The following is a 10,828-nucleotide window of genomic DNA, read 5'->3' as shown; positions in this document are numbered from 1 at the left end:
CAAGTATTAATGAAACATGACAGAGGTGACCATACAGCCCTGGTCCAGAGCAAATACACTTGGAATAGTATTCAGGGAAGGTAATGTTACAAACACCAATTGAAGGATGGTCTTACAAGAAGAGCCCATCATTCATGTAAGTAAAAAAACATAACCTGGCACAGGCAGTCACCCAGAATCTTTATCTAGAGGAAAGGTGCAGAAGTGGAAGCCATGGATCTAGACATAGTCATCCCCCTAGTGAGAAAAACAGCAAGGGGGACCCATTAAGCTGTCTGTAAGATGCCTGGCTCCCAGACATATCCAGCACTTTCTGAGGAAAAGAGTGTTAAAGAAGTTTGTGGAGTCTATTCCTCAGGGCTCTCCACACAGCTCAGCACTGGCATCCATAGCACATTTCACATGAGAGTGAGGACAATTTTCAGAGCCCAAGGTCTGGCTGCAGGAGAGAGAAAGCTACAGGTGGAATATAAAGGAAGACAGGCCATCATCTCAGTCCATTAGGAGAGATGTGAGGGTCTTACCTACAGATGATACAAGTGGAAAAACTTCCAGTATCACTTTGCAGTACAGAAGTCTCTGATCCTCATCAAGGATTCCCCACTCCTCTGGAGAGAAGGCAATGGCCACAATCCTCAAAGTTCATATCCTGTCATAATGGGGACAGTTCAGTCAATTATCAGCTTCTCTCCTAGGATTTTGCATTTATCATACACCACAACTTCCATATCCATCTGCTCCCTAGACTTTTGACTACAGAGAAGATATCAGGCCTTTGTTTCATCAAAGACACTCACTCCTTATATTCCTACTGATGCAGTGTCTTCCCACGACAATAAGGGCAATGAGCATATAGATCCTACCCGCTCTCTACTACAAACATGTTGTCCACATGGCGCCTTTCAATACAGTGGGTGTCATGAATATAGGATATGGATAGATGTTGTCCATAATGAGAGTATGAGTGATTTGACACTGTTATTGTCAGGCAATAACCTTGTTGTTCCCTACATTCTCTCTCCAAGTCCCTGAAAATTTTGGCATTACACTTCACCCTTTTGACACCAAGCCTAGGGTGCTGAGGCCATCACTTTGCACTTCCTGGCGCACATGTCCTTGAAACACACAAATCTCACACACCTTCATTCCCAGGGGAAAAATGCCAAAAGTAAGACAAATACATCATGACTTGACCCAGTTTTCTTCTTCACCTTCTTTTCCAATACTCCAATTCACCCTTTCAGTAATGTATTTCTCTCTTACCCTTCACCCTTTCCAATGCCAGCCTAGATGACACTGATGTATGCCCTCTCATTCCTATTGATCACTGTAACGGCCCTCCACAATAAAATGCAGGTTGCTCATATATTTCACCTAATCTCTGGACCAGAATGTACCACTACTATAGACCCTCTTTTTAGGAATTAATATGAAATTCACTATATCAGATTTTCCAAACATCACCAGAAATGAAATCCACTATCATTCAATCTTATGTCAATGTCAGGGGCCATGAAGCCATGAATGCACATGCTTTCTCCAACTACACGTCACTCTCTCTACCATAACTCTCTCAAACCTACACTCCCACAGTCCCAGCCCCCATACTCATCTCCCTGTCTTCCTAATCATTACTCAGTAAGTGTGGTTTTGTTAATGCCTGGAAAATTCAAACTGAATTAAGTTCTACACCAACTCTCATAGTCCACACTCAATGAGACGCCTTCAGTCCTTCTATGATGACCTACCTCCCTGATTGTTTTTTTCCTTCAACCTCACCTATTGAGAACCACATCAAATCTTAGATATCCAGAGCCCACCTCTTCTGGTGCGGCACTTGAGGTCCCTTCAACAGTCATAGCCTTCAGCACTCAAATCCCATCACCTAAGACCCTCTCTCACAGGTCCAGTGTGTCTCTCATATGACCACTCATTCTCGTATATAAATCAGTCAGACTACTGACCATACCAAGGCTCTCAACACAATCCTGGTGTGTGATTCACAAGTAAAGATGCAACAGCTGCATTCTCATCTTGTTTGAATTGCTCTTTGCTCTCCAAATAAACAGAAAAAAAGTTTTTAAAAAAGCGATCTACAACTCTACCCTGGTCACTACGCTCCCGACTTTAAAGAAGGTTTCAACCTGAACTTGTCCTGAGTACCAGATGCTCATAAAATGCTCTCTGAAATATCGCACACCAATACAGACAAAAAATAAAAGTTTGGTGTCCCCATTGAACATTACACTTCTACTCTGAATATCTGCATCTCAGTTGATGGTGCTTCCATACCTGAAGCTGCCAAATGCAAACCTTCAATCATCCCTGGCTCTTACCTCTCTCTCAGCCTCAAAATAAGAAAATCCAGTTGACGGCAGATAAAGCACCAATCCACAATCCAACAGCTTATATCACTCCCACAGTCACCCTCATGGGCCACTTACCATCATGTTCACCATAGCAACCTCCATCCTAGACTTTCTACAACCTCCCTCACAGCCATTTGCTTTGTTATGCTTCAGCCACCCGAAGTCTAATGAGACCTGGGTCAGATCACCTGCCTCTGCTGCTCCAAATCTTCCATTACTCCCATCACCTGCAGACCAGACTCCAAAGGTAGCACAAGCTCCTCTAGACCTCACTCCTGTCCCAATGTTACCAGTTCCTATTTTAGAAAATAGACACAAGCCCCAGCTGGTTTTTCTCAGTGGATAGAGCACCAGCCTGTGAACTGAAGGGTCCGGGGTTTGATTCTAGTTAGGGGCACATGCCAGGGTTCTGGACTTAATCCCCAGTGGGGGGCGTGCAGGAGTCAGCCCACCAATGATTCTCTCCTATCATTGATTTTCTATTTCCCTCTCCTCCTCCCTTCCTCTCTAGAATCAATAAAAACATATATTTTTTAAAAAGGACACCAGTTGGTTCCTGAATGAACTCAGTCTTCACTCTAAGCCTTTACACATATAGGAACTTATGACTGGAAGGTCTTCTCACATATGATTCCACTGTTTTCCAAAAACAGGGATCATTTCAGACAATATTAGACATGTACTTAGAATTCTGGGCTTGGTGTCTCATCAAGGGCCCCAGATATAAGGGCTAGAACAGAGGCAAGACAATCCCAGGATACCACTATCACAGATGCTGTAAGAGTGGGGCCCTGATATCAGTCATACAAATCAGAACTCTTAAACCACTCTGCATCTGCAGGAATCTGTGTTCAGAGAAAGATCTGCTGAGACTCTGGCCACCAACCCCAGGATCCATGGGGTCAGACTCCTCAGTACCATTTCCAAGCCAATGGGGTCACGTGTCCTGAAAATGACCACAATTCTTCAAGACTCAGTCCTCAGTGCACACTCTTGCCAGTTACCTTATCTTTTATAGGACTTCTGCCTCTTGTCCCCAATTGCTATCATCTCTCTTCCAGTCTGTTCCTCTTCTGAGCTGCATTGGGAAAAGTTTAAAGAACTACCTCACATAATGTCCCTCTTTGGGTCAGGACCTTTCATGTCCCCAGTTTCCTAAGAATGAAAGTAAAACTCCTCGTGCAAAACTCTGCCTCATCTTGTTTGTTGCCTATAGACACAAAACAAGTCCTGGGTTTCCCAAATCCTCCTAGTTCAGTCACACCATCACATCCTCACATGGAGGTATTGTAACCTGTTAACCTCTTTCCCCATTTTGTCACACATGAGCTACTCACTGTTCCTGGCAGTGCGACCTGGACTGCAGGACCCCAGAGGTGCCCACACCCCAGGCTGGAGGGTTAACTCGATGAGTCTTTGTCGAACTCTGTAAGCAGAAACGAGTCCACGAGTCACAAAAGCCCAAATTCTGGCGTGTTGGGGCTCAGCAAACCGCAGACACACCACTGCATAGGGAGATACTGCCTCTGATGCCTTGTCCTACTGGAGACCTGGTGCTGGGAAGCCTCAGTCTCTGTGAACAGACCAAAGAGATCAACATGACCACCAGGTAGATTCAAGAAGTCCCAACAAGGTAGATTCAGGAAGTCTCACCCTTACCCATGTACACCTGGTTAATATGCCTCTCCTGGTCTTTCATTGGCTAACTCCAGCCATCATTAGGAGCATAGCCCTTTAGGTAATATACCTTTCCAGGCCTCCCAGGTGTAAATAGGATCCCAATCCCTCACTGACCATTGTGAATATTGGTGTTTTGGAGCCAGAGTGGTGCTGGGAAATGGCAACATTAGGATCCTGTGGCTGGTGGCAGTTTCTGGGGTTTGTTGTCTCCAACTGATTTTTTGGTTAATTTGATTTTTGATAGAGAGTATAGGACAGGAAAGAGAGAAACATGGATCAGCTGCCTCCTGTCGACTCCTCACCCAACCACTGGGAATCCAGCCAGAACACCAGGCTTGTGCCTCATGAAGAATATAACCAGAAACCTTTCCAATCATGGGAAGATCCTCAAATATCTGAGTTATTCCAGCTATCAGATTTTTTATTTTTAATATAAAGATATCACATTATTTAAGAGTCAAATGAGGCTATGAGAGAATATATATAAACCAATTTTATTTGTTTAAAAACAAAATTTGAAGTGCTACAAAGAACAAAAAGTTGAGATTCCATACATTGTTAGAATGTTTGTATTCAGTACACATTTTGAAGCTATGGAGCTAATAGCTACCGAATAATTACTACAGGTGCCAGGCCTGGAATTCAATGCTTTTCATGCATTATTACGTCATTTAGTTCTCTCTGCAACCTGAGATTTTATGAAGAGGGAATTGAGGCTCAGATGCTTGACATAAATTGCCTGATTGTAGAGTTAATTAAAGGCAGGACTGGAAGGCAAACTATGTGTTTCTAATAACAGAGCTCTGACTTCTAATGTTAGGCTCTGCTGCCTCCGGGAGAGTAGAATTGTTAACGCACAGCCATTAGAACCGGTAGATGTTGTAGTAACAAACAGCCCCAAAGCTTTAGTGACTTATACTAAAGAAGGTCTCTTTCTTGTTGATGCCACATGTCCTCCCTGGTTCTCCAGGGACCAGGATAAAGATGCAGCCACCATGTAGGTACCTGCTAGGTGTTAGTAGCAATGAACAAGGTGCAGTCACCATGTAGGTAACTTCTAGGTGTTAGTAGTAATGAACAGAGAGAATGTCAGTCTCTGATTCCGGGCTCTTGTGTTAGTAGTGACAGTCTTCACTCCCACCACATTATTGGGTCAAAGCACATCACGGGGCTGTAGCCACATTCAGGGCTTTAAGAGGGAAACCTGACATACTTGGTGGGCCCTATGAAGGACACCATAAGGTGCCAATCAATCTGGGTGACTTTGGTAGGAAATAACCGCAGGAGTTAGTCTGCATGGATTGCTTTCTCTTCATCCAGGTGCACTTAGTCCCTGAGCTTCCCTAAGCCATCAAGGGCAAGATTCAAAGGCGTGAACTTCAAAAAAAGGCGTTTGCTCATTGTTCACTGGCAGTAAACTAAGAACTACTACTGAGTGAGAAGTTGTTTTAATCCCTGGCTGTCTTAGTTCCTACACTGTGGTGAGGGAGAAGACACATATGATAAGAGAGTTGATCAGGAAGCACACAGGACTGCAAGCATTCCAGCATCCATGTTCTTTTACATCAACATCAGTCACTACCCAGCCTCCAAGTCTCTTGATCATTTCAATTGCCCTGGTGGGCACTCCATTAGGGGTCACAGTAAAATATGCTGACATTTACATCAATGGTGACCCTGTGCTTTCCACTCATTCTGTGCATGAACATGTGCTAAATGTGGTTTCTTTATTGTTCACCCCATCCCCACTAGGGATCCTTCCTCCTGCTGGTCACAGTGCTCCCGGATGGCCATGCACTCCCACTAGATTACCAGGATACAGAAGTTCTGGAGTGATGCTCTGAGCATCCCTAGGTACCTTCCTCTATTAGGTGTCAGCATAGCTTTGACATGGGCAGGGGTGTGACCTGTTCTCCAGGGACCAGGAGTCTCACAGGACTGTCCCTCTCCTCTCCAGGAATGTCCAATTCCTTATTCCTAAAACGGATAATTATGGGCCTTAGAGTTCTTCCCCTCAGCGTTGCCCCATATTCATCCATATGCATCAGAAAATAAATCAGGCTGCACGGAGGGCAGCTGTCTCAGGCAGGCACATCTGTGATGTGTGAGGACCGAGGGTGTGGACACTGTTGACTATTCCAGACTCAGGAATTATCAAGTTGTCTGTCCTTGGGAGCTGGCATTCTAGTGGAGGACATCCCAAAACAAATGGGGTAAGGTTGCTACAAGGGGTGATAAGACAGAAACGTGAAGCCAGGGTGGTCACTGGAGTCTCCCTCAGACAGTGTGGGAAGAGGTGGCAGGGCCAGGATAAGTGCATACGGGGCATATATCCTCTGAGCACAGCTCTGCATATATGGAAATGTAAAACATTCACGTATACTGCAACAGTTTGATAAGTAAAACATACATCTATATAAAGAACGTTTACCAGAATCATCTGATCTCAGTGGAAGTCTGTCTTCTTTCACAAAAGAGGCTACTAGAATCATGACCACAAATCTCAGAATAAACCCACACAATTTGTGCCATCGTCATCATCCCCTCATTGCTTTTATTTAAGCACAAAAATCCCCAATGCTTTTTGAATAATCTGTTTATTTTTTTAACTTAGGTTAGCCTTTGAGTGATAAAAATTAACTTACCTGTGAGGGAAGGTGATTCTGAGGGATTGCAACATAGATTTGGAAACTAGAGAGTGTAGAGCCGATGGTGAAGTAGAAATTGTGCTTCCCTAGAGAAACCCTGTTTCTAATGTCTAAAAACACTAAGTAGGAAGCATGAATCAGACAACTAGCAGTCTTTCTTTTTCTTTTTTCCCCCTCACCCTATGATTCTTGTTCAATTTACTTCTAGAGAGGATGGAATGGTGGGAGGATGTGGGGAGAGAGAGATAGAGAGATAGAGATAGATAGAGAGAGAGAGAGAGAGAGAGAGAGAGAGAGAGAGAGAGAGAGAAACATCCACAAGGGAGAGACACATCCATTGGTTTCCTTCCTTATGTGCCCCGACATGGCCCTATGATTAAACCCCCAATTGAGGTCTTTGCCCTTGACCATAATGGAACCAGAGACCATTCACTCCTGGAGCCAAAGCACTGACCACTGAGGAACTGGCCAGGTCTTCCAGTCTTTCCTCAAACACAGGAATGCCCTGGAGACCTCAGAGGCTGATGGTGGCTTTCTAAAGATGATTTCTTTTTTTTCTTTTTTTCCCCTCCATGTCTGGGTTTAATTGTTTGCAGAATGCCCTACAGAGAAGGGATTTGCGGATACTTCGCTGTGCAGAGGACAGTGCGCAAGCACGGATGGCGACATGATTCCCTTTAAATAAAAGCTACCCACAGAGGCCCGCAAGGCCGGGAGGGGCGGCCCTGTGGGGCGGGGGGCGGATGGGAACCCGCAGGGCGTGGGAGTGCCCACCCCCCACCCACCATCGAGGCGTTGAATGCAGTGTCAGTGGTCATGATCAGAAGGGTTTCATCCTAGAGACAAACCCGGTGCTACCATGATCTGGCCGGGCGGGGACGTTGGAATTTTCTGGAAGGTCAATGGTCGATAAGCATGAGGGGCCTCCGCGGCCCTGGGGCCCCGTGTCCGGGCTGCGGGACACCTAGAGGCCCTTCTTCAGCTCGAGGGACAGGACCAGCACGAAGGCGCTGCCCCTGCCCCTGAGGACGTTGGACCAGGCGCCCTTGAAGGCCTTGGCGCCCTCATCCCTGAGGACCTGCCACCGGCGCTCGATAGTGCGCATGCGCAGGATGCCGGCTCCTTGGCGCCCGACTGCAGCGTCCTCCTCCATCGCCCGGGGCCAAAGGGGTAGGAATCCAGGCCTGCCAAGGCGTCACGGACCGGGGATCGTCCAGCTAGTGAGGATGTGGGTGTTCTTGGGGTAGGGGGGCCTGGCTTTGGCCATGCTGTACACCCCAAAGTAGGCTGCCTGGTAGCTGATGATGATGCCTTGCGTGGAGAAGCTGAAACCCTGGTACCAGCCCCGGATGCCGTCCGACTTGCTGATCTGCACCAGGCAGGCTCCCAGACCCTTGAACTTCTGCTCAGTGCCCGATATCCCCACGTCCGCCACCAGCCGGGTCCGGGTGAAATCCAGGGGCAGAGGAAGCAGAGGGAGGTGGCCAGCCAAGTACCTCCAGGACTGGGTGTGCTTGTCCGCGCCCCCAGGGTGACCTGCTTATCCTTATCCTTGAAGGCGAAGTTGTGTGCTTGGGTGGAGAAGTAGCGGATGGCAGATGGTGTTGGCCATGTCGCCCCTCCAGAAAGACAGTGCGCCCTGCTCCTCGGGGATGGACACGATGCAGTCCACATACTGCTTGTCGGCCGTGATCTGCTGTCTGGCATGTTGCATCTGCAACAGTGGCTTGACCTGCTCGATAGGAGCCACGGCTGTCGTGGAGGAGATGGCGGTGGAGGAAGTCCTTGGTGAAGGAGATGGCCTGAGGGCAGGAATCTGAGTGGAGGTGCAGAGAGGAGCTGGGAGTGTGGGTGCCTCTGGCTCAGCAGCTGTAGCCACCGCCCCGACCAAAAGGCTAAAGATGATTTATTGAGCTTCATTTATTGTAAAGGTCCGAGGCTCTTCATTATCTCAAATATTATTGCATTTGTTCCATATCCTGTCCCATTGTTGTGAGTTTTGGCCCGATCCTCTGAAATTCTGTGGGTGCTTATCATCAATTCTGCCTCTGTGTATGTCATTTTCTTCTGGGGTACTATCATTGTGGTGAGTATACTAAAGTACCTTACAGATACACCTTTAAGCAAAAGTGTCAGCCACTGGACATTTTATTTGCATTCAGTTATGGAAAATTCCTCTGGTACAGAGGTACCCAACGGAAGGTAGCCTGAGGATCAAGGTAATCTGTGAGCCTTCCTTCAGAGAAGGTCAAGTCCGTCCACAGGGCCCACAGTTCAGCCATGACCCCACTTTCTGATCGTGGTTGTCGAAACCAACCACAGTGACTATCGTCAGCTTTTTGGTCAAAGCACATGCTAAACTGTGGGTTCCACCCCAGTAGGTGGCCTGTGGGAGGCAGCATATCAATGATTCACTTTCATCATTGATGTTTCTATCTCTCTCTCCCTCTCTCAAACCTTTCTGAAATCAATAAAAACATTTTGATATGTATTTTTAAAATCAGTAAGATGTAAACACAACCTTAAAGAAATATTTAAAACTTGCCATTTCCCAATTCTTTTACTATTTTATTATAAACTGTAAATCTGGTGCACAAAATGCATGCACGAGTAGCGTCCCCAGACCTGGCCAGTAATTAGGGCTGATCAGGGCCTTCCGGCTGCCAGCCGGGCCCTTCCTTTTGGCTGTGAGCAGGGCCTTCCTTCATTCCACGCCGCCCCTTGGTGGTCAGCGCATGTCATATTGAGTGATCAATCACCCAGTCAAACTCCTGTGGGGACAACTTGCATACTAGGCTTATATATATATAGACTAGAGGCCCGTTGCAGGAAGATTCCTGCAAGAATAGGGCTTCCTGCGGCTGGAGCGAAGCAGAGAAGGGACCGAAACCCACTGAGGCAGGCTTCACTCCCGCCTTGTTTCCCTGGGGCCTCCGCCGCTGGGCTCTGTTACTGTCTCCACCGCCTCTACTTTGCTCTCTTCTGCAGTGCTTCACTTCCTTCTACATTGTCTGCAGTCTTCGCTCCCAGCCGGTATATGCAAATTAACGGCTATCTTGGTAGGGTTAATTTCCATGTAGTCATTCTGATTGGCTGGTGGGTGTAGCAAATGTACAGTCAATTAACATCTTTGTCTTTTATTAGTGTAGATGTTCTTGAGGATACTGATTGCTACCTTATCAATATGTTGGAAATAAAATATGATGATTTGCTACTGAAATATCTTATCATATCCTTGTTCAGTACCATCATTTTGGCAGTTTGAAACTAACCACAATGAAAGGATTTACATGAGGGAAGTTAACAAAGATTATAAACCTAGACTTCACTTAATGTATTATTGAATGCTTATACTTAGAAAGGAGTGGTGGAGAATGTTAACAATGCATATAAAACCTGTAAGTATATGGTACATGTGGCTTCAAATTGTACATAAGTTAAAAATTGAGAATAACATTTTGCTTACAATATTCAAAACCCATAGTTCCATAGAGCAAGAAGTCATTCAGTTATTGAGGAATCAGTGAAAGTCAAATATATATCTTAGATTGTCAATTGTCCTCATATTGGTTAAAATAATAATTTATTTTAAAAACAGGCAAATTTCTGAGCCATCATCTTAACAAAGGAGATAAACACAACGAAAATAAATGTATGAAAAACTTTTCACCAGCACAAATTCTTAGGAAATGTAATGAAAGCAAAAGCAAGTTCATATATAGACAATTCCAGACCTACTATTTGAAAAGATTAACCATTGCATGTCCTTGCAGGGTTGAACAAAAACTGGAATTTTTATATGCTGGGCATGGGTGGGAAGGCAAAGTGCATGACAATTTTAAATCACAGTTCTGCATATGTTAAAATGTGAAACATTCACCTATACTGCAACAGTTTTAGTTGAATGGATATCTATAAAGATAACTGAATGAAAATATTCCAATCAGATTTATTTATAACTAGAGGCCTGGTGCACAAAACTTTGTGCTCTTGGTGGGCGGGTTGTCCCTCAGCCTGGCCTGCACACTCTCCAATCTGGGACCCATGGAAGGATGTCCTACTGAGGTTTACAGGGATCAGGCCTAAACTGGTGGTCGGACATCCCCCTGACAATCTGGGACTGCTGGCTTC

At 45.7% G+C, this 10,828-nt stretch overlaps 1 pseudogene; it reads right to left on the bottom strand.

Moving 5' to 3' along the window:
- Window positions 1-7,623: 7,623 nt before the first annotated feature.
- On the bottom strand, window positions 7,624-8,979 carry LOC132223019 (ADP/ATP translocase 3-like; annotated as a pseudogene).
- Between the last annotated feature and the right edge of the window lie 1,849 nt (window positions 8,980-10,828).

This window comes from Myotis daubentonii, chromosome 21, assembly GCF_963259705.1.
Source record: "Myotis daubentonii chromosome 21, mMyoDau2.1, whole genome shotgun sequence".
NCBI lineage: Eukaryota > Metazoa > Chordata > Mammalia > Chiroptera > Vespertilionidae > Myotis > Myotis daubentonii.
The sequence above is the reverse complement of the archived record's forward strand: the minus strand, read 5'-3'. Positions and strand labels throughout refer to the sequence as shown.